The sequence below is a fragment of the Nyctereutes procyonoides genome, unplaced genomic scaffold (assembly GCF_905146905.1).
Source record: "Nyctereutes procyonoides isolate TBG_1078 unplaced genomic scaffold, NYPRO_anot_genome, whole genome shotgun sequence".
NCBI classification, from domain to species: domain Eukaryota; kingdom Metazoa; phylum Chordata; class Mammalia; order Carnivora; family Canidae; genus Nyctereutes; species Nyctereutes procyonoides.
Window position 1 is genome coordinate 21,849,523 of NW_026575044.1, and position 27,472 is coordinate 21,876,994.

Here is a 27,472-nt window from a genome sequence, read left to right on the forward strand (position 1 = left end):
TGGCACCTGACTTCACTATTTTGTTTTAGTAAGTGATTCAGGGAAGGCTGTTTTCTGTTTTCCCTTTTTTTCTCCTTTCTTTTTTTAGTTATGGAGGTAGATATTATTCAGGTTGGAACTACCGTGAGGTGAGTGAGGGGCATTTGCCTCAGGCACACTTAAGGGGGCACCAAAGAACTCAGTAATTAAGGAATAATGTAATGTTAAAAACATTAAAATCAGTGCAAAAATTCAAGATGGGCAAAATATCAAAAATGTTTAAAAAGACAGGATTAGTATTACTGATTTTTAGTTTTACCTCAGGCTCCACTTAGGGCTCTGCATGGCACTGGCTGGATGTAATGGCAACAAGCTGGAGAATGGGATAGCATTTCTAAGGCAAGTGTACATCTATTTCTCCATCCCTTCCAGGAGCGCATTGGCTGAGGGCACCATGGATCAGAGTCAACTCAATCACAGGCATTCATAGAGCAACAATTCTCCTCAGCCCATAGATACCATAATCACATAAAACAGCCCTGAAGGCGCAGTTCTCCAATTAAGTCTAAAGAGAGCGATGGGGCAAAGGCAAGCCAATTAGACAGGGGATTACACATCTGAGTGGATTTGCTCAGTAGAAGAGAGGGAAGGGAGGAAGAAATCAGATGTTGGAGTTAGGAAGGGATGAGGCCATTGTGGAAGGTTTTGTGGTGAGACACACAAGGAAAACTGGAATGTGTGCACTGTATCCTTGGCCGTGGTTCTAAAGGTTTCCTGAGAAAGGTGCTGGTGTAGGAATTTGCAAACTATAGAAAACCTTGGACATGTTACTTAGCCTGTCTGTGATTCAGTATTTTTATCTGAAAAATGGAACTTAGAATACCTGCTAATCACAAGGAAATGATGCACTATTCACTTTGTAAATGATTGCTAGCTATTTTTTATTTATTTATTTATTTATTTATTTATTTATTTGTTTGTTTATTTTTAAGAGAGAATGTGTGAGTGGGGGGGTGGGAGGAGGGACAGAAGAAGAGAGAGAATTTCAAGCAGGCTGTACACTCCATGCAAAGCCCGACCTGGAGCTCGATCAATTGCACAACCTTGAGATTATGATCCGAGCTGGTCAAGACTCTAACACCTAACTAAGCCACCCAGGTGCCCCTGATTATTATTTTTATCTTTACACTCCCTGTTGAGATACAGGAATTGATTCATAGCTGGAGTGTGTTCTGAGTCTCCTTCCTAAATTATCTCCCTCATATTTTTTTTGTTTTTGTGGTAAAATATACATAATATGAAATATACCATTTTAACCATTTTTTAATGTACAGTTCTATGGTATTAAGTAAACTTACATTGTTCTGCGACCATCACCACCATTCATCTCCAGAAATTTTTTTATCTTTCCAAACTGAAACTCTTATTCATTAAACAGTAACTCCTCATTTCTTTCTCTTCCTGTCTCCTGGCAACCACCATTCTTTTTTTCTGTATCTATGGATTTGACTGCTCTAGGTACCTCATATAAGTGGAATTATACAGTATTTTGTATGTGTGTGTTTGACTTACTTCATATAACATAATGCCTTTAGGCTCATCTATGTTATAGTATGTGTCAGATTTCCTTCCTTTAAAAAACTAGATAATACTCCATGATAGGAGCATACCACATTTTGTTTATCTGTTCATTTGTTGATGGACACTTGGTTGCTTCCACTTCTTCATTGTTGTGAATAATGCTGCAGTGAACTTGGATGTACAAAAGTCTCTCTGAATCTGTTCTTTCAGTTCTTTGGGCATATACATACCCAGTAGTAGAATTGCTGGATCATACAGTAATTCTATGCTTAAGGAACTGCCATACTGTTTTCCACAGGGGCAGCGCCATTTTACATTCTTACCAACAGTGCACGAGGGCTTTTTTTTTTCCTACAAACACTTCTTATTTCTTGTCTTTTTGGATTCTATCCATTCTGACAGGTGGAAGGTGGTATCTCATTCTGGTTTTGATTTTCATTTCCCTGATAATTAGTGATGTTGAGCATCTTTTCTTAGCCCTCTGTATGTCTTCTAAATCCTTTGTCCATTTTTAAAGTGGGTCATTTTCTTTTTTTTTTAAAGTGGGTCATTTTCTGTTGTTTACTGAGTTGTAGGAGTTCTTTATAAATTCTGGTTATTAATGGCTTATTAGATATTTGATTTGCACATATTTTCTTCCATTCTGTCAGTTGCCTTTCACTCTGTTGAAAATGTCCTTTGCACAAAGTTTTAAAATTTTGTTGACATCCAGTTTATCTATTTTTTTCTTTTGTTGCCTATCCCCCAAATCATTGGTGTCCTATCTCAGAAATCATTGCCGAATCCAGTGTCATTAAAATTTCCCCATATGTTTTCTTCTAAGGGTTTATAGTTTTATCTCTTACCTTTATGTCTTTAATCCATTTTTAGCTAATTTTAGTATGTACTATAAAGAGGGATTCAGTTTCTTTTTTTATATTTTAAAAATATTTTATTAATTTTTTTTTAAATTTAAATTCGATTTAGTTAACATACAGTGTATTGTTAGTATCAGGAGTAGAATTTAGTGATTAACCAGTTGCATTTAACACCCAGTGCTCATTGCATCAAGTACCTTTCTTCCCTCTCCCCCACCATGTGGATTTTTTTTTTTATTGGAGCTCAATTTGCCAACATATATCATATCACCCAGTGCTCATCCCATCAAGTGCCTCCCTCAGTGCCCATCACCCAGTCACCCCAACCCCCTGCCCACCTCCCTTTCTACTACTCCTTGTTCATTTCTAGCTTGTACTACAAAGCTGTGATCATCAAAACAGTGTGGTACTGGCACAAAAACAGACACATAGATCAATGGAACAGAATAGAGAAAGAAGAAATGGGCCCTCAACAAGAAATGAGCCCAAGAAATGGGTCAACTAATATTCGACAAAGCAGGAAAGACTATCCACTGGAAAAAAAGACAGTCTCTTCAATAAATGGTGCTGGGAAAATTGGACAGTCACATGCAGAAGAATGAAACTAGACCACTCTCTTACATCATACACAAAGATAAACTCAAAATGGATGAAAGATCTAAATGTGAAACAAGAATCCATCAAAATCTAGAGGAGAACACAGGCAACACCCTTTTTGAACTTGGCCACAGCAACTTCTTGCAGGATACATCCATGAAGGCAAGGGAAACAAAAGCAAAAATAAATTATTGGGATTTAATCAAGATAAAAAGCTTCTGCACAGCAAAAGAAACAGTCAACAAAACTAAAAGACAACCTACAGAATGGGAGAAGATATTTGCAAATGACCTATCAGATAAAGGGCTAGTATCCAAGATCTATAAAGAACTTATTAAACTCAACAGTAAAGAAACAAACAATCCAATTGTGAAATGGGCAAAAGACATGAATAGGAATTTCACAAAGGAAGACATAGACATGGCCAACCAGCACAGAGAAAATGCTCTGCCTCACTTGCCATCAGGGAAATACAAATCAAAACCACAATGAGATACCACCTCACACTGGTGAGAATGGTGAAAATTAACAAGACAGGAAACAACAAGTGTTGGAGAGGATGTGGAGAAAAGGGAACCCTCTTGCACTGTTGGTGGGAATGTGAACTGGTACAGCCACTCTGGAAAACTGTGTGCAGGTTCTTCAAAGAGTTAAAAATAGAACTGACGTATGACCCAGCAATTGCACTGCTGGGGATTTACCCCAAAGATACAGATGCAGTGAAACACCAGGACACCTGCACCCCAATGTTTATAGCAGCAATGGCCACAATAGCCAAACTGTGGAAGGAGCTTCGGTGTCCATTGAAAGATGAATGGATAAAGAAGATGTGGTCTATATATATATACAATGGAATATTACTCAGCCATTAGAAACGACAAGTACCCACCATTTGCTTCAAAGTGGATGGAACTGGAGGGTATTATGCTGAGTGAAGTAAGTCAATCAGAGAAGGACAAACATTATATGGATTCAGTTTCAATCTTTTGCATATGAATATCCACTTTTTCCAGCACCATGTTGAAAAGACTGTCCTTTTCCCATTGTAATGTCTTGGCAACCTTGTTGAAAATTATTTGACCATATACGCATGGGTTTAATTCTGGGCTTTCTGTATGTATCATTGGTCTGTGTGTCTGTCTTTATGATAGTACCACACTGTTGTTGTTGTGTTTTTTTAAGATTATATTTATTTATTCCTGAGAGACACAAAGAGAGAGAGGCAGAGACATAGAAGGAGAAGCAGGCTCCTGTCATGGAGCCCAATGCAGGACTTGATCCCGGACCCACGATCATGCCCTAAGTGGAAGGGAGACACTCAACCACACTGGGCTATCCAGGCATCCCAGTACCACACTGTTTTGATGACTATAGCTTTGTTATAAGTTTTAAGGTCAGATATGGAGAGACTTCCAATTTTTTTTTCTTTTTCAGGATTATTTTGGCTCTTCAGGGTTCCTTGAGATTACATATTCTTTATCTTAAAAAAAAAAAGCTTCCTTTTTTTTTTTTACTTATGCCCATTATAATGCAGTTTCTAAGGAGCCAAAGAATATTCTAAGACTTGAGAAGTAGTTAATGCTCTCAAATGCTGCTGATTAAGACAAGCAAGGGCAGTATCTCCTAAATTTAGAAACAGAAAGATTTTTTTTCAGTTTTATTGAAAAATAATTGATATACATCACTGGTAAGTTAAGGTGTACAACATTATGGTTTGATTTAGATATGTTGTGAAATGACTACAACAATAGTTCAGTTAACATCCATCTTCTCATATAAATACAGTTAAAAAAAGTGGAGGAAGAAAAAATATTCTACTTGTAATGAGAACTCATATAGGAAAGTTAGGAGTAAATCTCATATGGCAGTGTTAGCTATAGTCATCATGTTGTACATCACAATCCTAGTACTTATCTATCTTATAACTGAAGATTGTACCTTTGACAAGATTAGTTGTAGTGAGTGGTAGGGGTGAGAGAGCCAGGGAGCAATGAGTTAAGGAGGAGTAAACTTGGAGGTGTAATGAATAAGAAGAAAAACTCTATCAAGATGTTGGTTATAATGTCTTACAATATTCTTTGGCTCCTTAGAAACTACATTCTCTGATTTCTTCCTGTATCTTTAGCTGTTCCTTCCCAGTCTCCTCCTTAGGCTCACCTAAGCACATTCTGGAATCCTTTCTCATCTACTTAGTTACTTCTAAGTGATCTAAAGCATTTTCCTGACCTCAATGATTTCATGAACTTATTACCAAATTTGTCATCCTGTAGTTTAAAAATTATGAAAAATGAAGCAGAGTATAAAATTGTAAAAGCTCATAAAAGTATCAAAGTTAAATAGGCATAACTTGGGGGCAAAAGAGAGTTTATGTTAGGCCTAAGGAAATATTTTCTTGTTTTTAGTAGTCTTTTTATTTTTATTTTTTGAGTTAGCAGACAGAGCTCCTGAAATTATTGAGGAATTTTCTTTCTGGAATAGTTACCTGCTTGGTTATGTATTTTTACCAGAGTCTGTGCGACTGCCTTACATTAATTTTAAATGCACTAATTAAACTCCTATAATAGCCAACATTGTTTTTCCTCCTAGTAAATTTGGCAATGATTCTAACATACTGGGAAAGGGGCTAGGATAGGAGTTCCAAACTATACATGATTGTATGGTCAGGTTACTTAGCCTGGAGCCACTTCAAATTGATTAAGGAGATGACTCTTACAGAACATTGTTAAATGTCAATGCTAGAGAATATTTACATGGTGGGGCCTTATCTGTTACTAGTGCTAATCCAGGCATATCTGGGTTTTCAGGGAAATTTTATAAGGAGAGAGAGCAAATGCTTCCTGGGGACAGGGGACAAAGGACTGCACAGACATGGGACTAATGGCTCTAAGTGGTTCTCTTGAAGAGAAAGAAACAATTATGGTAGAAGGCTGTGTGGTATAAGAGTTTAGAGATGGAAGGAGGAGACACTGAAAGGTCAGGTGCAATGACACCGAGTCTTTTGACCCAGGCTGCCTTGACTGATGTCATAGGGTCTAGGTCAAAGAGACTTTAACTAATTATCAAGTCAAATAGAAAGATTTAGCTTTGGAATGTCTGGTAAAGCTGAGCAAAACTCAGATATCTTTGCTTTGTGGCTGGATAACTGGAAAGATTCATGGGGGTATTCATCACAGCTTACTTTTTACATCTTGCTTACCCTACACAGAAGCTAAAGGTTCAGAGTTCTACAGAAAAACCAAGGAAATGTCAGCATTTATATATGGATTTTTCCATTCATACAGACAGCAGCTGCATCAGGCAAATAGGATACATACCTTGAACCAGAGTCAGGATTTGGGGGGTACCATGTTTATTTTCTGTATCATTTAAAGTTGACCAATTGTAGCAAGACTTTTGAACACATTTAAATGCCAGATTATGTGACCCAAATCATGTAGATCATAGACTCCAGCAAGAAAAAGACCCATGATTATCTTCCTTCCCAGACTAACAGCTCAGCACCTTCCTTTGTCTTTGGTCATCTGCCCACCTTACCACCTGGGCTCTTAGGCTGGCTTTGCCTACACTGATCTGCCATTTGCTGTGTTTTACTTGGGCCTGGCTGCCTTGATTTTTTTTTCCCTGGGATCAAAAATCTACCATTCTTTTGTTCTGCTGGGTGACAAAAGCTCCTCTGAAAATGTATTCTGAGCCAAGGCATTCAAGGAATAATACTTTATAGATTATTATACCCGTAGAAATTGTTTGTCTTTGATCAAGGCCATTTAAGTTTTTGTCCTACAGCAGTTAATTTTATGATGCAAGTGTTAACACTTGTGACATGTGAACTTGTGGGGAGATATCGCCTAGGGTGTGTGATGAGCTGGGCTTCTCTTTATCAGGAAGTGAGTTTTCTAGCATGGAGAAATGGCTAGAGCAATCAGTCGGCCAAGGAACCAGCTAAACTGACTTTGTTTTCTTTTCTGAGGGATAAATTGGGGAAGCCTTGGGGAGTAGGGGGTTGGGATTGCTTAGGATGTTTGAACTGATTCCCTCTTGATAGTTAAGAAATCACTCTGGCATAGCCGTTTGCCGTGGTATTTTTCACACTTTATCTAGCATCCCGTGTCTCTGTTGCCTGAGAACTGTATTTATATTTACACTGTGAAGCGTGAATATGCCGTTGTCCTTTGGGGAAAGGGATTCATCAAATAATCCTTTTGCTTGAGTATTATTAAGTGGACCATGGCACTTCCTCTGCTTGTTTTTGCTTGGAGCCCTTGGGACATGTGAGGTGGCCTTGTCCAGTTCAATGGGTTTCGGCAGGGTGAGCCAGATTTAAAGAAACATAAATTCAGTTGAGAGAGTAGGTAACATGGCATAGCTGAATTATGGACTTTAATAGGCAAACCAAATAGTTAAATGCAAGATGCTTGCTGCATGCTAAAACTTAAGGAATGCATATTCAATGCAATGCATTATTAAATACAACATTGAACATATGGGTACCCACAATTAATGTATATAAATAGCTGATAAAATTGCTCAGTATTAGAAAGCTAGCGGCAAAAATGACCTCATATGTCAAGCAGACAAGTAGGCAGCTACCATTTTCTTTGTACACCTTACAGATGATAAATTAGTTTTATGGTCTGCATGGGGCCCTTATCACACTACAGCACCAAGTGCATGATAAAGAAAAAAAATGCCTTGGCTCAAAAATCGAACTGGAATTTGGAGTCCCAGCGGAGCTCATTTTTTAAATGTAAAGAATTTTAGCCCGCTTCCTTTGGGGAAGATTTATTGTGGCCAAGAGAAATGTAGATCTTGGTTATGTGTTTTGATTAAAACTTGATTTTTGTTTTTATTGACACTGGGTAGAATGTGAATCCGTCATAACTGGCTGCCTATTGATTGAGAGCAGTTTGGTCCAATGGGCACAGGACAGGAAAAAGAAGGGGGAGTCCTGACTTATTTCCAGCTCTACTACTAACAGCAAAGCTGACCTTGGGTAAACTTGGTAACTCTTTACTATCCCTGCTTGCTCCGTTTAATTCCCCTCAACGTTGGTAAATAAACACTGTGTTTTATCTTAAGTTCATAGGATGTAGGAGAGCAGTTATTCAGTATAGATTAAAGGAGAATAGACTACTTTGTCCTAGCATTATACAGGGCAAACACTACCTAAATAAATGGCATTATTGTACTGTGTGTGTGTGTGTGTTGTGTGAAGAACCACTGATGTTAAAAATCTTGAGTACAAAGAAACCCAGAAAGATAGCAGGCTCTGTCGCAGGGTTTGTGTGTGGTTTCTCAGCCTTTGTAACACTATGCCTCTTTCTGACAAACAAAAATCTCATGTACTGCTTTCCTACAATTTGCAATTCAAAATAAATTACATATTGTGACTGACTTCATTTACTGTAATGGGACAGAGGCCTGTTTTGCTTTCAAGGGGCAAGAGAAACCCCGTCCTCTCTGAACTCTTCCCCCCTTGCAGTCACTGCTTTGCCAGCCAAGAGTCTCCTTAGCATAATTTTCATATCAAACCCCATCAGTGATCTGTTGTTTCATTATCAGGCAGGCAGCAGCATGTGTCTGTTATAGGATGCATTCTTGTGCCTCTGGGTGTGGCTGAAACTCCAGAGGTGAGTAAGTTCCTTGTTTAGGACTCAAGCATTATTCAGAGAGCTGCTGGGAGAAAGGGTCATTTGGGTAGCTTGACGAAGAGAGTACATCTTTCCCTTTTTTCTCCTTTCGCTACTGGTGTGGTTCCCCTCTCCTATCCTGAAGTCTCCTGGGAAAATGGTCTCTTCTTATAAATTATTTTCGAAAATTCACTTAATTTCTACACATCATTGAGAGAAATGTTATCAGTTTCTACTTTCCACATGGTAACCAGAAATGAAATGTCTGGTCGACCCTTGAGGAAATAGGCAGATCCTCACCAGAAGGACCCCAGCTCTAAGATGCCCTAAGGGGAAGTCAGAGGCAAAGCCTTTGGGGTTCCATTCTGTTGAGGTGACTTCTCTCTGATTTCAGCAAAGCTTTGGCATTAATATGCTTTGCTTCACAGTTGTTTGTTTTGGTCCCTTTTTAGAGTCACAGGAATGGTATGAAAGGGAGCCAGTTATGTCCCTAAACTGAGCAAGTGAATGTTTCTTCTTGGTCCTCATTAGTGCCAAGATTTCATGTATGTCCCTGACTTTTCATTCATTCATGCATACATTCGTTCTGCATATTTATTGAGCAATCACTGGGCCAGGAGCCAGTGATACAAAAGCCTTCATGACCTGCCTGTCTACTTCGCAGCCCCAGGATCCCCATTCTCAGCAGCACTACCATTTTCCTTGCTCACACTTTCTACCAGCTCTCTTGAACATCACCCAGCCTTTGAGCATGTTTCAGTCTCCTGTAGCTGAGTCTGTACATGATGTTTCTCCATCAAAACCATCTAGGAATGACTAGGAATCCAGTCATTCTGGATGGACAACTAAGATGTCCAGTTAAAGGTCACCTTTTCCAGGAAGCTTTCCCTAGATCTCTGAGACCAAGTTGGCTGCTCCTCCCTCATAAGTAATTCTTGTTAAGCTTTACCACTACAGCTGTTCAGTTTCATTTCATCCCCTCTGGATTATATATTCCTTGAAAGAGGAGACCATCCTCACCATTATATTGCCAGCACCTACACAGACTGGCACATAGACACCACCTATTAAAAACTTTGGAGTAAATCAGTGCAATCACAATGATCTCTGTCTTACAAGCTGCATAAGGGTGTGAGCCTGGAGTTTAAACCTTTTAGAGGAGCAGGTTTACCTCCTCCTGGCTTTTGTAGTTTAGGAGTGCATAGGTGTGTTGTTGTTATTACAAAGACTCCAAGGACTAAGGATCATGGAGAGGCTTTTAATTTACTAAATATTTAAAATAATTGTTATTCGTAGGCCTCTGCTTGGAACTGATTCCACTCTGTATCTATGTTATATATAATTGTATGCCAATATCATTTGCTATATAAATAATGCTCAGTGCAGGCTTATTAGATGATATACATATACACTATTAAATCCTTGGGAGTGATGGAAAAATAAAGGATATTTAGCCATTCTTTCCTAGAACTATTCAATCTTGGAAATGCTGTATGACACTATATAGGAGCTCTTGTCTACGTAACTGCTCATGTAGCTCCACATGGCAGTTGTCATTCTCCTTGGCTGGCAATAAACTTATCATTACTTAAAGGAAACTAATCTGGATAGGTAATGACAGGGATGAATAAAGTCATTTTGTAGATGTACAACTGTGGTCATTAAAAATAAAGCAGACCCTTCTCAGGGGGCTGCTAACCTTGCCAGCTAGTTGACATTGTTTGGATCAGAGGACACTCAGCCTGTGTCTGAACAGAGAAGAAAAGCAGCAGGATTTCCAAACAAATGTTTGCTCTCTGGCTCTCTCCACTGCCTCCACATTTTTTTAAAGTTTTATTTGAGTTTATTAGCAGCAGTGGAGCTGATTAGCAAAGTGAACAAAAGCCCAGAAGTGGGGTCCAGCCTCACAGTTATTGGAAACATAGTATGGGACAATCAACAGACATATACATTGGAAAATAACCTAATAACATTTTTCAACTTATCTCATGGTTCTCTCCCTTCTCCTCTTAGTGAATATTTGGGCCCCAGAGACACAAAGGGACAAAATGTTTTGTCCTTATTTGTTGGTAAAGTCACTCCAGAAAGTGGAACGGACAAGAGGGTCAGGGTTTGGTTTCTTCTCACAGAGACTGTAAATGAGCACATAGACACACATGCAAAAAGTAGGATTTATGCCTCTGAATATGGCTTATAAGGAGGGAGTAAACCTCCTGAATTTAGCAATCAAATTTGTTAAGGCTTCTCTAAAGCCTAAACTTCCAATTAACAAGCAAATCATCATCAGACAGCTAGTGAATGGCAAATTCATTCCATTCAACATCTTTTCAAAAGTGGATTTTGTGCACTTATCTCCATGAAAACCCAGCAGGAAGATTTTCCCTGGGAGTGCTCCTACATCTGCCTGTTTTTAATGATGGTAATGGCAAGCAATATTCTACAATTACTTTGGCGATCTCATTTCAAGCATGCAAATCATATTATTGAAGAGCCTAGCAAAAGCCATTTGTTCCTTGGAATCACCAGATAAGTTCTGTGGGGTGAGCAAATGCTGCTTGGAGAAGGCCAGGCCCTTCTGTGTCATAACCTCAGCTGCACAGTGGTAGAATTTACTCGCCAAGGTCACAAACAACCTAATGCAGACATCAAAGGGGAAATGAAACAAGATTTCATTCGTAAAGTGAAGGTGTCCTTCTTTTCCCTCCATTTGTGAAAGATTAGCTTTGTTACTCTTTTACTTAATTAAAAATAACATCATTAAATAAAGAAAAGAACAAAACGCTGGCTGTTGGTAAAGTTCATGAAGTGAAAGCCAAGGCCTTGCTCAAAAGCAAGGACTTCTTTATGTACTAGCATGGTCCTGATGCCTTTTCCATTTTTTTCCCTACTTTCTAGCTTACTCATCTGAACTGTAATACAGTTGATCTTTATACATATATCTAGAGGCAACATAAATGGGATAAGGAAATAATCACAATATAGTAGCATTTTTAAGGGATAAAATTTGTTTAACAAATACCATATGTAAGATTTAGTGGGGAAAGGGGAAAGACAAACCAACAGTGACTCCTCTTAACAGGCTCACGAGTATAAAATAGAAGGACGTGCCTCTTTAGTCTGGGATGATCAAGGATGATGCTGTGTAGAGGTAGGAATTGAGTCTTAATCAGAGAGATAAAATTGCAATAAGTGATGAGGACTATCAGATCACATTCCAAATCTCAGAAATTGTGACACATGGCAGAATGGGGGAAAAACCAACTTACCTTTAAAAAGTATTGCCTGGGTGGCTCACTTGGTTAAGCATCTGACTCCTGATTCCAACTCAGGTCATGATTTTAGGATTGTGAGATTGAGCCCTATGTCTATGTCTATGTCTATGTCTATGTCAAGCTCCGTGTTTGGTGGGGAGTCTTCTGGAGACTTAAAGGGCTTGGTTCCTTTGAGATGTGTTGTACAAATGCTTGACATTAGAATGTGTCTTTTGTTTGTAGGGTTCTTTGGTTCTGGATGCCTTGGATTCTTTAGGCAAAAACCCATATAATCTGTTCATGTGTGGAAATGAAGAGGAGGAGTGTTGATATTTGCCTTTTTGTAAAAAAGAATAATTCATAGCTGAGGGTTTGAGCTGGTAACAGATTTCACATGTGGATAGCATTGTACCTCCTGTGGAACTCTACTAGAAACTTCCCTGGAGTATGCAACTCAGAATCAGTTGTGTTTAATTCTTTGAATCCTTTTTCTTTGAACAGAATTGTTTGTTGATTTGAGTGGCATTTTCATCTGAGGAGTTGGGAATTTTCTAGAAGACAATGGAAATATTGTTTATGCTTTTTGAGTGGGGTATTGGTCTATAAGCACTCAGCAAGTAATTAACAACACACGTAGTTGACACTTAATAGCACTTACCATGTTCCAGGTCCTACAGAATCCATTTCATTTAATCCTTACAACAACTTTGTGAAATAGATATTATTATTATCCCCATTTTAGATGAGGGAATCAAAATACAGAGCAAGTTTTTTCCAAATGTCATATACAGAAGCAAATTCAGATTATCTAGCTCTAGAGTCCATTTTTTTTTTTAATAGGCTAAGGACACCTTGGGAACCATTGAAACAAGAATAATAGGAAGTGATAGTGGTTCATGTATTTGATTTTTCCTTAAGAATCTCTATGTTATGGCATAATAACCCAGTAATTGTTGTAGAGGCTCTGCTTTTAGGGGACAGGGCTACTGGTGTTACTCTAAGGCACTGTGTCAGCATATCAACCTTGCTGACAGCTTGGCCACCACGGCTGTCCCCAGACACATTAGAATTGCTTACAGCATCTGTCTTCTTGGTCTTTGAGCACCTGAGTTACATTCTGAGTGGTCATAAAAGAGTCATAGAGCGAGTCCTTTAGCTATCACCCATAACTGAGCTGCCACATTTTCTTAAGATGTAGAGAGTCAGGGAAGTGTTGATTCTGTTCTCCTGAAAGCAAGTTCAAACAACCCACTTTTCAACCTTGCTTTCCTATTCCTTTCTTCTGTGAATTTTCTTAGCAATTCTTCAAAGTATCTGAAGGTTAGGAATGGAAGAGCTTGGTCATAGGAAGAAGGTAAGTATGGAAGGTAAAAGAGTAAATATTCTTGTTTCACTTTTATTTTCAAGACTTAGAACCATAGGCATAGTCTTTTTCATTAGAAGCTGCATCCTAGCTGAGAAGTTGAGTATCTGCAATGCTTAAGAACTCTGTGCTCTAGAAGTCACTTCTTTTTGTCTTGAATGGGAATCAATAAATCTGAGTCAAAATCCTAAAGATAGAGAATGCAACAGGTTAATGACCATAGACACAGTGGCTGTTAGCACATGCCAGTCAGGCTATAGAACTAAATGAAGCACAATTGGATAAGTGACCAAGCTCTGAGCACTAACCCAACAAATGGTCATTGTTCAACATTAAGTGCTTACAAGAAGATTTCAAGATAGTGGCTTAAAGCTACTTTTCACTGGCTGTTTTGGGAGATGGTCAAGTTGGAGAACATCATCCTTTCCTTCTCTGACTCTGAATTTTTGACTGCTTGGCATTGATTTTATGTTATTCTTCCTGTGCCTTGACATATTATGCATGTTTTAATTGTCCTTTTCTCTTTACTCTGATACTACTTTTGTTTGACAGGAGTGGCTAAGAGCTGGCCTGGCTTTTAGTCTTCTGTTAGGTTGAGGAATGATAGTCTCTTTCCTGAATTTATGGATGATATGGAATTCAGGGAAGGGTGGAGAGTGGAAAATCAAGAAAGAACCAGCTTTACAAAACCAGAAAGGAGAGTTTCAATAAGTTGCCAAACTGAGGAGCTCTAGAACTAGAAATTGATAGACAAAGTGTAGGGTTAAGGAGGCAAGCAAGTCTGAAAGCAGACCTGCGTGATGGCCAGAAAATGGATTTCTGTCTGTAGCTGGTGTTTGCCTGACTGCTATGTGGAGAAGGGAAGATGTGATGGTAATTTTAAAAAACTAGGAAAAGGAGAAATATTCTCCCTTTCTCTCAAACCAGTACCCTTTACCATATCTGATTCTATTCATTTGACTTATTACTCATTACATTGTATATAATTAGTTATTTTTTGTATGTGCATATCTTGATTCCCTACTTTATTGTAAGCTCTTGGAGGGCAGGAATCTTCTGTATTCCACATATGATTGTCTTGAACATCTCAAGAATTCAGTGAATACTTGTGATGAATTGATCGAGACAGGTCCTTAGGACTTGCTGCTATGGGCTATCCCTTGCTGCTTTGAACAGATGGTGGTAGTTTTGCCCACTTCATATGGACATAGTATGAGAACAGGAACTATTCCAGACACGGCTAGGAGGCTAGCCAGTGGAACTTGGACTCTGCATTATGGTCACCTCAGATCACAGTGGTCTGTTCACAAAAAGGAACTGCATGTGTTACTTTCATAGCACTGAAAAGGCATGCTAGCTAGTAAGAGGTCTTTTTATTTAGCCCATTACCATTATAATATGATGAAATATTTTTAAACTTAAACCCATCTAATTAACAATGTTTTTGTGACTACCCAAAATCTGTATACAAATATTTCATTTTTCTGATCATCCAGAATCATGAAGTGGATAATTCAGGCCAAAAAGTCTAAGGTTACCCATTATTTAGGTTAAAATTTTCAATTTATTTATTATTATGCTGTTATCTAGATAACTGCCTTATCCCTACGGAGTTTTTGAAATCTTTACTAAATACTTCAGCCCATACTGATATCCTTCTGATTTGATCTTAGGTAACCCATATTACTTAAGTCTCACATTTTGGCAATTTATTTTATATAATTGCAGTTGCAGTACATTTTTAACTTGTATGCTATAGTAGATGGCAAGTACTGCATTTTGTGTCTATTTTATATTTTCAGAATCACCTATATCAAATCAGAGACCAAATACAGTAAGTGTTCAATATATAGTTTTTGAATGAAAATGAATGGTAAACCGTGACTCCTTACATCTGTTTTGAAGCCTGTGCCGAATCATTTGACTCCTCTCATTTGATTGCAAGCTCTTCCAGGGCTCTCCATCTATTCAGGATATAATTTCCTTAATTCCAAAGCAGTATAATTCAAGACTTATTTGTTTAATAAATATTGATGGCCTGTAATGACCATGGTTTTTAAGATGAAGAGTATGCAAAGACAGCACTTGAATATAATAAATAAATAATAAAACAGCAGCCTCCAAGTGGGATGGCTTGGGCTCATTGCCCTTTAACATTAAGCCCAAAAACATGAGATGCAGAGCTCAGAAAATGGTAATGGGCTGAGGGGCCCTCTTGGCAGTAGGTTGCCAATTCACAAATATCAAGTATTTACTTTTTATACTAATGGTATAAAAAGAGAGTTTATGTCTGCTCCTAGCTAGGGTGTATGTATGTGTAGGGTCAGGGCGGAATATGCCAGAGCCATCTTTTTTAAAGCCAACTTCCTAAATATCACCACTAAATTTGTTGTCATTTCTGTGAACCCAGGCATCATTTCTGTAACACTGTTGTGGATGTTATGCATTTCCACCTGTTGACATGTTCTCCAATTACATATGTGGAAGTCATGAGGAGAGACTCATTGTGCTCTCTTTCTTCTTATCTAAGATGAAGTTTGTGCTCAATAAATGTCAATACCTTACTGATTGCTTCAGCCACTCATGACTGTTTCACCAGAATCTGTGTGTTCCATGAAAGTCTGTATAGAGACTAAAGTGTTAATAAAATCAGAACTCTTCTCTCCTTTAATCTCTACTTCATTCTCTTGTTTGGTTGTAGACTCATTGACAAGCTTGCCCTCCCTCCCTAAAGCATTTTGAGGCAGACATTAAAGACAACTGATTATTCTTAAAATTCAAACTTTTCTACATCTCTTAGAAATGGTTCAGCAAGTTCACTAAGTTGGTATTAGAGCATTAGGGCTTAGCTCCTCCCAAATGTGGTCATTGTTGTCTCTCCACTTCTCTAGGATAAAGACCTTTGACTCCCCAAACTGTCAACCTGGTACTTTTTAGCAATATTGATGAAAGCTATTAAATAATAATGACAAGCCCCCAAAATAGATTTACAGGGCTTGTGGTGGCTAAGAGCTTGGTTTGCTAAAAATAAAGCTGCTTCTGCTCCCTACATCATCCCTTTTCTGCTAGACTATAATTAAAGTCCACATCTGAAATTCTTATTGAGCAGCAAAGTCCCATGAGTGATTGGCATCTGGCATCCAAAAATATTCTGCAAAGAACAGTGTTCTCAGTGGCACATCTGACAGGCTTGGCTCACTTTCAGTGCTCTTGGCTTCCCAATGAGTGGCAAACCAATGGATGAACAGGAAGATTGCTTCAGCCCAATATCAATCAATCAGTTGGTTCTTCCATCAATGACTTAAAGCAATTTCCTGTGCCTACCCTTTTTTACCCCACACTGGCACACGAGAGAAGAGTGATAGGAGAGAAATCAGCTTCACTAATTGGAACACTTTCTGCCTTTCCAAGTGCTGGGAAAGAAGGACCCAGCTTAGTAGGGAAAATGTGGTTCCCCAGCGAGATGGAGAATTGCACTTGCCTGCTGGTCCAAATAGCATTAGTTTTTTGCATAGAAATTCCACCCAATTAAAGACTTTTTTTATTTGAACCTGAGATTTGTGGTCTCCCTGGAAGGGAGAGATTAGTTTTAGGGAGGAGAGGAAAAGCCTTTCCCATCATCTTGTTTTTCATGCTTGTGCTATTTGCATGAAAACTAGACAATGTGTGATTGCACATGGGTTACTCCTCATAGCATCCTAAATAAGAATATGTTGGACAATGAGAGTCATTTTTTCCTCTGAGCAGTCAAATAAACCTAATCATATGAATATACAATGAGATAAAACACCAATCTTGCACTGAAAGGTTTTATGATTTTAAGTAGACTTGTGCTAAACTCTTATCATAATTGTAATTAGAAAGAGCAGGCCAGTTTCCTGCTGCTCGAGCTCACATTTGACATGTGAACAGTATGAGGTTAGATGCCTGAGCTGAATTTTTGATTTGAACTAGTTTAGAGTAGCTGTTTGCTATGTTGCAAATACAGAGGTCATAAAAGTACTGTTAACTCTGCTGAAAACAAGTATATTATTTTTCTACATTCTCTAGAGACAGCCAGTATTTCAACCTTTAGTGTGTAAAGCTGTGAGTATACATTATGTTAAATAATAGAATGGCCTAACAAAGGAGAGCTAGATATATAAGAATTATAATGTTAGGACAGAGACAATGATCCAAATGTTTTGTGATGCATGTAGTCCATCTGCTAGGCAAGAGATGGCTAATAGCATGAATTTTTTAAGTTAATCAAACCTATTTCTCAGGTCTTGGTGCTTTCTCCCTGTTGTGTCAAAGCAAGAAAAACAAAACAACAACAAAACAAAACAGAGGAGAAATATAGCAATAGTCCTGATGGGGAAAGAGTTCCAGAGATGACTTCAGAAGTAAGCAGAAAAGGTAAAATGTCAGAGATGTTTTCTGCAGAAGAAATTGATAAATCAATACACATTGACAATTTATGCTTCAGTTGCATCTTTTGGTAAGTTCCAAACTATTTGAAGTTTTGAAACTTTCCAACTATTTGAAACTTTAAAGATATTCTAGATGTAACATCTATAGATGTGTAATACTTGATACAGATGTCAAGGACAGGTACTTGCTTATTATTGCAAAGCCCATTAGTCTACACGTAGATTGGAAAGATGGATGTTGGAGCTAGAAAGATGTTTTACATATGTTGTAGTCTTTCTTCCTTACATGGAGAAGCTATGACCAAAGAAGGTTAAGGGATGGGCATAAAGTCTCATAGTTAATTATGGAAGATCCAGACTAGAATTTTGGTCCTTTGAACATGATTCAAGTATACTTTCTGAATTAGACAACCCTTAGAATTATGGTGTTAAATATGAGAAATAAAAAAGATGCCTCACCCACTTTGCATTAGTAGCATAAGGTACCACCATAGGTACATGTGGGGCAGAGGCATGTTGAAGCTGGACTGTTTGTCTTAGAGTCTAAGCTCACTAGAGTTTACTAATATATTTTTAGGAGTTTTGTTAACTTATTGATGTTATGTTGGAAGCTTAAAATTAGCCATGGTGAGAAATGGTGGAATCTACCACCCTGGAGATAAAACATTTATCAGAATGTTATTGATTGGAGGTATATTTAGGAAAGGAAGAGTTTTCAGTAATTAAGACCAATGCCTGGAATGACTTACATACCACTTGCTGGTATGTAAGTGTACCAAACTAATGCCAACAGCTTATTTAAAATGAAAGAAACGCTTAGTGAATTCTACTCTAGCATATGCTCATAGAAATAGCACCATCTATTAGAGATGGATAAAGCAGTGTTAATATTATACATGTGAACTCTCACTCTGGAGATGAGGAGAAGTGATATAAGTTCTTCATGTCAAAGGATAAACATGTCAATCTTTATTAGAGCAGTCTAGGAAGAAATTATGAGAAAAATTTCCTAAAGTGGAAAGTTCAGATCCATCTCTGGACAGCTTTTGGGTTTGGGGGGAGGGGGGTTTGTTTTGTTTTGTTTTGTTTTGCTTTTGTCTATGGGAATGGTATTTACAGAATCAGTGTATTTTAGAGCTGTATGGAGAGATGAAATCTTAAGATATTCTAAAACAGAGAAAATCACCTATTTTAAAGATGGTGAGCTATTCAGTGGTGAGCTGGAGATGGCATGTTATGACTCAAGAGGCTGAATGTGTCTGCACATTTTTGAATGTGTGTGACTTTGTACTCTGTGACATCACTTTTGGAAGCTTGAAGTCAGCCATGATGGGATTTTTTACACCATGGAAACTGACAAACAGTACAGATCAGGGTTTTTTTTTTGTTTTGTTTTGTTTTTTCCTTTTTCTACAAAGATGGTTATTAACCATTTACCAGAGCATCACTGGATACTATGGTACCCTAACATTTAAGCCATAGGCAGTAGTCAAAATTTTATTCAGAAGTTTTTTTCTTTTGAAATTATTCTTTAAAAAATATGTTTAGTTAAGTATCTAATTGTGAACTAGAAACAGGGCAATAATAGGCCTATGAAGTAAGAACCTTCTAGGAGAATGCGGGAATTCTCTCACCAAGAGATAAAAATAATGAAATAGTTAAGACCACAGTGGAAAATTGGACTAATATCTAGTCACTCATCATTTAACATATGTTAATACCTATAATGTGTCTACAGATAGGATAGGTGCTTCAGGGAATGCAAGTCATATACAAGTTTGACCTTAGTGAGCTTAGCATCTGACTATGTAGATAAAACATAAACAAATAGAAGCATGCAGAAGAATGACTGACTCTTAAAAGACACACAGTGAGTATAATAAGGATTGAGATGGAAAAAGAGCTGAGTATTGGGTAGAATCATCAGACAAGGGTATACAGGGAAGGTGAGGCTAAAGCAGAATCTTAAAGGCAGAGCAGTATTTGAATAATGCTTGGAGAGTGGAGAGACAGTTGCAGACATGATCAATGGGCCACATAAGCGAAAAGTCTACAGGAGTGAGTGCTGCATGTATTAGGTCTGTTAATAGACTTTTCTGGCAAGAGTAGAAGTGGTAGCTGGAAAATATTGCAGACAGAATAAGATACAGAAAACGGGCAGAAGGAAAGAAGATGAGAAGGAGAGAGGAGAAAAAGTAGGTAAGGAGTAAAGCAAAAGAGGAGAAGCAGAAAAGGATCAAGGAGTCAAGGCAGGGCATTATGTGAAATAGCCCTTGCATATATCACATCAGGTAACTATTAATATCTGAGGTCAGACACTGTTCTTATTTCACAGATGAGGAAACCAAGGCTGAGCCAGATGAACTCTTTAAAAATGGCCAAATTATCAGGGGTGGAACCTGGTATCCATTTCAGCTCCTCTGACTCTAAGACATAGACTCTTGCTGCAAGACCACATACTCTGGCACCTGGATCCTTGTAAACTCCAGCAGTTACCCTATAGTATCATTTTAGTTAAGTGCCATTCTGAAAAGGAAAAAGGAAAAACATCACATTCGGGAACACAGGAGGTTGAACCAGCTGTACCCCAGGCAAATAAACATTTCACAAATGGCTTGATTAAGTATGGAAACAGCCTTCCGTGTCTGGGTGAAGGTTAAGGTTGACAAAGGAACATCATTCTATATCTAACTGAAAAGACACCCAGGGTGAATATGTTACAAAGGGAAAGAGGTTATAGTTGTTGAAATGGAAGGAGACCGAAGATTCAACTAAAAGGAAATACTGAATCCTGAGCGTTTATTATGAACTGTACCTCTAAATCTTTCCCAAATGGCAGAATTACTGCAAGTTAGCTCACCGGGGAACCAAGGATACTTTTGACAGATCTATACAATCCCCTGGTAAAGATAAATGGGGTGTAATTTAAGTAGTCCCAAACTTTTCTGCAAGCTTCAAGATCACTGCACATTGTTGGATCTATTCATAATGGCCTGGACTGTATCCCAAAAATACCAGTGGGAGAAACTGAAGCGGACTGGCCTGGCTGGAAAAGGAAAATGAAGCCATTTGGACTTGGCTGGGGCTATGGAAGGTCTGACAGTTTGCAATTTATAATTTTTTTTTTTGTCCTTTAACATTCTTTATCTGCCTTTATTTGCTCAACAGCCCTTTTACTGAAGTTCACGCTTAACTTACCACATTCGGTGAAGCACACAGCAGTGGACAGGGGAATTTAATCTAGAAATCAGCCTGACTTGTCTTCGCAATGTATTTTAGCTTCCAGGACTGTGCTATGAGGATGCATAAGCAAGAGCCCTGTCTAGGTCAGGTGGCCTGAGAGCCCTGCCAGCATCCCTAACAATGCCTTTTAGGCAATGCTGTCAAGCGGACTCCCGTCTCCTTAACTGACAGCAATGAGCATTTTAATAAAATGAGGTTCTGGTTGTTTTGAAGCATGAAGCCTAGTAGAAAGGAGAATCTGATCAGCTTTCGCCATGCCTTTCATAATTGTGAATCCTTCCATCTGACTGCCAGTAATTCGCCTTCCCAGACATTCAGAATAGATCATCCTCACTTCGAGCTGTCTCAGACGCATTGCTTGGGATTCTTTCAACCTGCCCTGTAGCTTTCAGGTGGTAAGATGGCAGGCGTCCAGTCCCTCTGAAGAAAAAAGCCTCATTGTTCATTGTGCTGCTGTATCTTCCAGCCCTTTTTGTTATATCCCGGAAACCTATTTGCTTTTTAACTGCTGCCACATACTGGGAAAACATCTTTATCGAGTGGTCCTCAGTGCTGTGGCTTGAGTCCCTTTCATCAGGGGGCCTGTAAGTCCCAAGCTGAGATGAAAAGTTAGAATGTTTCTGTCTACCTGGTTATCTTTATGTCAAACCAATTTGAATGTCATTGGTCCGTGTGCTGCTTTGTTGCTGAAATTTTGTTGGAATCATCACCATCTTCCCAGAAAGCATAATTCAGTACCACTGGCATATATTCTCAAATTAGAATTCCTTCTGGTTCTAAATACATGTGTCACATTAACAGTAGTCTATGAGAGAGGATTTTCCAATATAACAGGGAAACTTAGGGTCAGACATGCCATAAGAAAGGATACTTGTCCACATTGCTGGAAACCCCCCACCAACTCTCTCCTGTATTGCCTTCTTTTTTCCCTTCAGTGTATAAAGAAGCTTGATTTCTTCTGATTAGAGCTGAATTTAGATTCTAAACATACTGTCAGTCAATATGTATACTGTAAACATTCAAAGTGTGTATGACGCTGGTAAGATCAAAAAGGTATTAGTATTCTCACTGTAGATAAGTTTAACTACATTGCCTCCCTCCTGACATACAGCAGAGAAGAGATACACTAAGGAGTGCAATTAATAATGTAGGATAGGGAAAAGGTAACTTAGGAAGAAAGCAAAACATGACTTTTGAGTAAGTAAGTCTGAGGAAGATAAACCTGGTCAAACAAAGGACTGTTCTTTACAAAAAGGACTATGAGTATATTTGAGTCCCTGGAAAAGCATGGCGATGAGTTCACTAGATGATGGGAGAGCTATGGGGGGACACAGGAGTCCCCCCCCGAAACCAGCTTTTTAAATTGAAGAGGAATTAAATTTGGAAGAGGAATATAGACATTCAGGATACCCTAATTTAATTGATCCAACAAATTAACCTTGTTCTTTCTCCCTTGTATGCCAGTCCCTGGAGAATATTACCAGCTTGATACACATATCACTCAGCCACTTTGTTCAGCATTAACCCTGCTTTTCTCTCAAACTCTGTTTCCTGTGTTCCACAGCCATTCACACAGAGAGGACATAGGCCTCCTTCTTACCAGATGTCTGTTTTTTTGCGGATGTGACATACCAACATGTTTGGTGCACACTGAGGCCTATGAGGGTACAAGCTGAGCAGAAGAGTAACTCTTGCTTGATTACAACTCCTGGGACTCTTCATGGAAAAGACTCCTCCTGTGTCATTTTATCTGCAGAATAGCAACTATATCAATATTCCTTTTTTGAACTTAAGCAATTTAGGGGTTGACACAATACTTGATGTTTCTTTTTATTTTTAGAACAGTGCTTTGCAGAGTAGTGATAAGAACTAATATTTATTGGCTGATTGCTATATGTTAGACATGGGGCTGAATGTGTTTTGGGAATTATATCATTTAATTCTCACAGTAGCCCTGTGACATATGCACTGTTGTTATCCCCGTGTGACAGATGTGAACACAGACTTGGAACAGTTAAGTTGACCTGTCAAAGTATTATTCCTCATGTATGAAGTCCAGAACTAAATTCATGTTTGACCGGTAATAAATACCTGTTGGGTTAATAAAAGAATTCTAGCAATTCCTGTGGCTGAGACTTTGAAGAAACCCAAAATCCATGAAGTTACACATTTGTAGGACTACCTTGACTTCCTTTTAGAATCTGGCCCTACCCTACCTATGTAGTGTATCTCCCCTTTTCCAAGTAGAGGTACTCCGAGCCCATCCAGTTAATCTTGCATGGTTAATTATTTTTCCATTTGCCTTTCCAGTCCTTTCTACTCTTCAGGATCCTACTGAGGATTCCCATGACAGTTTAGGTTGAAGGGTCTAACCATTCTGGGTTGTAGTCTCTGTGCCAGACCTTACTGTCTAACTTTACTTGCTTCTTCCAACCTGCTCTCCTGATCTAAAAATGAAAGTAAGCATAGTGTCTATCTCCCAGGCATCATATGAGGATTAAATGAGATAAGGCACTTGGAACAAAAGTCTGGCATGTAGAAAGTACTAAGTGAATAGTAATTATAGTAATAATAAATCAGTAAATATTATTGTTACAGTACTTAGGTCAGACCATCTTCATCACATTCTTCTCTGAATGTTCTCAAAGCCAGCACTTTAGTAGCAATTACATTTTACATGTGTGCTACTTTATTCACTGATGACATTTATCTGCTCTATGACAAGGAGTCATTATATACAAAATTTCTGAGGATACAAAATTCCTGCCCTCACCTTAGCTCTAACCTGAATATGCTTGCAATGGTGCTGTGATCCCCAGGTAGGTATATAGTTTGTTCAGGTCCTGAGTCATCTGTAAGTAGGCAGAGAACATATATGACAATCACCAGATGCCAAAGGGAAAATCATCCTTGCCTTAGGATTAGACTTCACTCTTGCTTGTGCTGATTAGAGTCCATCTCTTGCTTGCTGGATTTCCTGAATTCAAAATATGCATTTACTTTGACCATAGGCTTGGTTATTCCTTTACACCATTGAAGATGTGAATTTTGGCTTCCAGACTTTTGCTTATGACATATCTCAAATGCCTAGCTGCAGGTTTGCCCCGAGTCTATTCACTTTGAGAAACTGCAGTAGTAAGTAGTGGGAGAAGGACTCTGTTTCCTGGTTGAGTATTTTTTTTTAATATTTTATTTTTTTATTCATGAGAGACAGAGACAGAGACACAGGCAGAGGGAGAAGCAGGCTCCATGCAGGGAGCCTGACATGGGACTCAGTCCTGGGTTTTCAGGATCAGGATCATGCCCTGGGCTGAAGGTGGCACTAAACCGTTGAGCCACCCAGGCTGCCCCGGTTGAGTGTTTTTTGTGGTGGTGGTGGTGGTGGTGGTGGTGGTGGTGGTGTGTGTGTTTTAACAGCATGTGTCTGCTTTCAAGAAATTTCTAGTTAGATTATGTAAAAACATGTCTTTGTGCAGTAAATTTAATCTCTTCCTAGCCTCTTGCTTCTGACAACTTGAAATAAATACTTTGACTAAACACCCTGCCCTGAGTGTCTGGTAAAACTAAGTTATCTCAGCCTAAAAGGAGGAAAGGGAGCCAGAAATTTCATTTATTGAACAACTCCCTCCTTCTGTTCTCTGAAATCTACCTCCCCAAACTCCAGAAATAGGAGAATTTCCATGGAAATTTATAGATGGTGTTTGCAGGAGTGCTAATGAGGATATATAATTCTTCTGACACTTAAATAAAAATTGGAAACCACAAGCACCATTGTAAGAATGTATAATGATATATTAGATGTCTGTTTTACCCCAAGTTTGATCTGCTATAAGTGAAATTGTGGCCTTTGCTAATAGAAACATTAAAAGGACTTGAAGACTAGGTTTCTGTATTCCAGTATAGTAGTAGAGAGAATGGAAGCATCATGAAAACTGTATTTTAAAAAGTAACTGACAAGGGAAATAAGAGATAAGATAAATCTGAGACAATGTAGGGAATTCAAAGTAAAGAAATTGCTTTGAGTGGAAGAGAACAAAGATAATGATATTTAAACACACATACACAAAATGTAATTGCCGAAGTCTCTATTGAGACTTGGCAGAGCAAGATTTATGAATGGAAGGACATAATTTGTTTTTTAGATAGTTTAATAGGTAGAGAAGAGAAAAAGTTTTACAGCTTCAAAATGTCTGTAACTGTGAAAAATCAATGAAAATGGGGTAGTGCATATGGTGGGAAGCATTTGAACTCAGATAAGAGGAATTAGACAATCAGTGATGTAGCAGGTGTATGCTGCAGAACTCATGCAGAGGGAAGATGTGGACAGTGCTTTTCAAATACAGATCACAGAATGTCTATATTAGGGATGGGAAGTGATGAAGAAGAAGTTATTTTACTAAAAGTAAAAGCTACATACTTAACATTAGTAATTTTGCTAAAAGTAAAAAAGCTACATACTTAACATTACCTCTGTCCGTGTGGTTTTTATCAAATACTGAAGGAAAGTAATATTCTGGACTATTTTTTATTTTTAAAAAGTGATAAGAACCTTGGGACAAAGTGAGCATAGCATTCTGGAATTCATATTAAAGAGTAAGAAAAGATAATACTGAACTAGAAGTGCTCAGTGTAGTAGAGCAAGAAGGTGAAGGTGTACCAGAATCTTCTGGATGTCATTCTAAACCACATGTATAATGTATCTGAATCTCTATAGAGTGTCAGAGGGTCAGGGAAGGACCATGAAGGTAGGGTTAATTGTTATTAGAGAATCCACAGTGCCAGATCTTCCTCTGTCACTGACTCACAGTACACACACTATACACAATACACACAAAGTACTTACCCAAAGCATCCCACTTATAGATTCCCCCTGTGACAATCCCCTACCCATTAAAAAAAAAGCAACAGTGTCAGCAAGAGACTTGTTAGAAAAAAAATTTAAAAATTAAAATAAAAAAATTAAAAAAAGAGAGAGACTTGTTAGATAGTGATTGGGAGTGAAAGTTCGGACAACTCACTTTTGGGACTGTTGATACCACTGGGCTTTTAGTTTTAACTGTGGTGGAAAAGAAGGAAATCTGAAGACTAAAATACTGGATTTCTTGTTCTACAGGTGTGGTTGAGTCTCTCTCTCTGTTTGATCATATTTGTAACCTGACTTTGTGGAACTGTTTATTGTTTATGCTAGTTATAAGAGCAATGTGACCCTCTGTAGAAGGGGAACTCATTTGGGCAGAGGATTGATTAACTAGGTTTTGAACATGTGGATTTTGAGTTGCTAGTGGAACAGCCAGTCAGATATGGCATTGGATAATATTGACAAGGAAGAGATCAAGGACAAAGAGAGATATAGGAAGAAGAGCTATAGTTGTTGCAGGTGGTGGAGTATCAAGACATAGAGGAAGCAGAGTCAGAAAAAAATATCAGGAAAGAGAAAGAAAAAAGCAAGCAAGCAAGAAAGAAAGAAAGAAAGAAAGAAAGAGGAAAGAAAGAAAAGAAGGAAAGGAAAGAAGAAAGAAAGGAAGAAAGGGAAAGGAAAGGAAGAAATTTGTAAGGTAGAGAAGAAGCTAGAAGAGTCTCTTCATGTTATGAGTTTAAACACCATTAGATTGGTATTGAGGCAGTCTTGTGGCTAAAGAGGGGATAGGAGAGTTGAAAAATAAGGTTAAGATTATATATTCAGAGAATGAAAACTCATTTAGAGAAAATTTGACTATGCTGGTTTTAAAATCAGATGAAGTTGAAGATTAAACGGACAAAAGAAAGAAGGAATACATGACTAAGAGGAAATGCTAAAGAGAACCACAAAACTATAAAAAAATTGAAGATATCTCAGTCCCAGCTAAACTGAGGCTCACGGAAATAATACTTGAAAACAAAAAAAAGTAGTACCGAGAATTTTTAGTATTATATACAAATCAAGGCTAAGAAAAGAGCTAGTGTATAATGAATGCTTGGGGACAAGAACATAAAGGTAGTAGATAGCAGAAAGAAGACAAGTTAGGCTCTGCTTCTCTTTCACTTTTACATTTTTGGACCAGTGAAAATGATGCTTCATCATCCTTTAGGCTCAAGTCTTCATTGTAGTGAAAGGAGTCATTGGTATTGCTTTGTTGTAATCAACACCTTTACCATTTTATGATTCTGTATTTACAGATTTTTTACTAGTAGAAATATATGGATATATCATTATATCTGCAGGTATTTAGTATCTGTGGTGTACGTTTCTTCAGATCCTTAACAGATAAAGGTCAGTAAATTGATAGAGCTGAAGGTCACCAAAACTTCAATGACTAGAGTATGGCTTTGACCCTCATGAATATGTATCACACTCATTTTAGGCTTAATTTTTTTTCTTTTCTTTTTCCATTTAAGAACTAAAACCCTCGGAAAAAAGCCCTGAGTTCCTTATTTTAGTCTGAATGTGATCTGAAGGTAGTTAACCTTGGAAAGAAGGTAGAAATGAAGACAAACTTTCCTTCTGGCCTCCTGATGCTACTGTGTGAATTGATGGATCCCTCAAGGATGAATGCGACACCATGACAAGTGTGGAGGGAAAAGT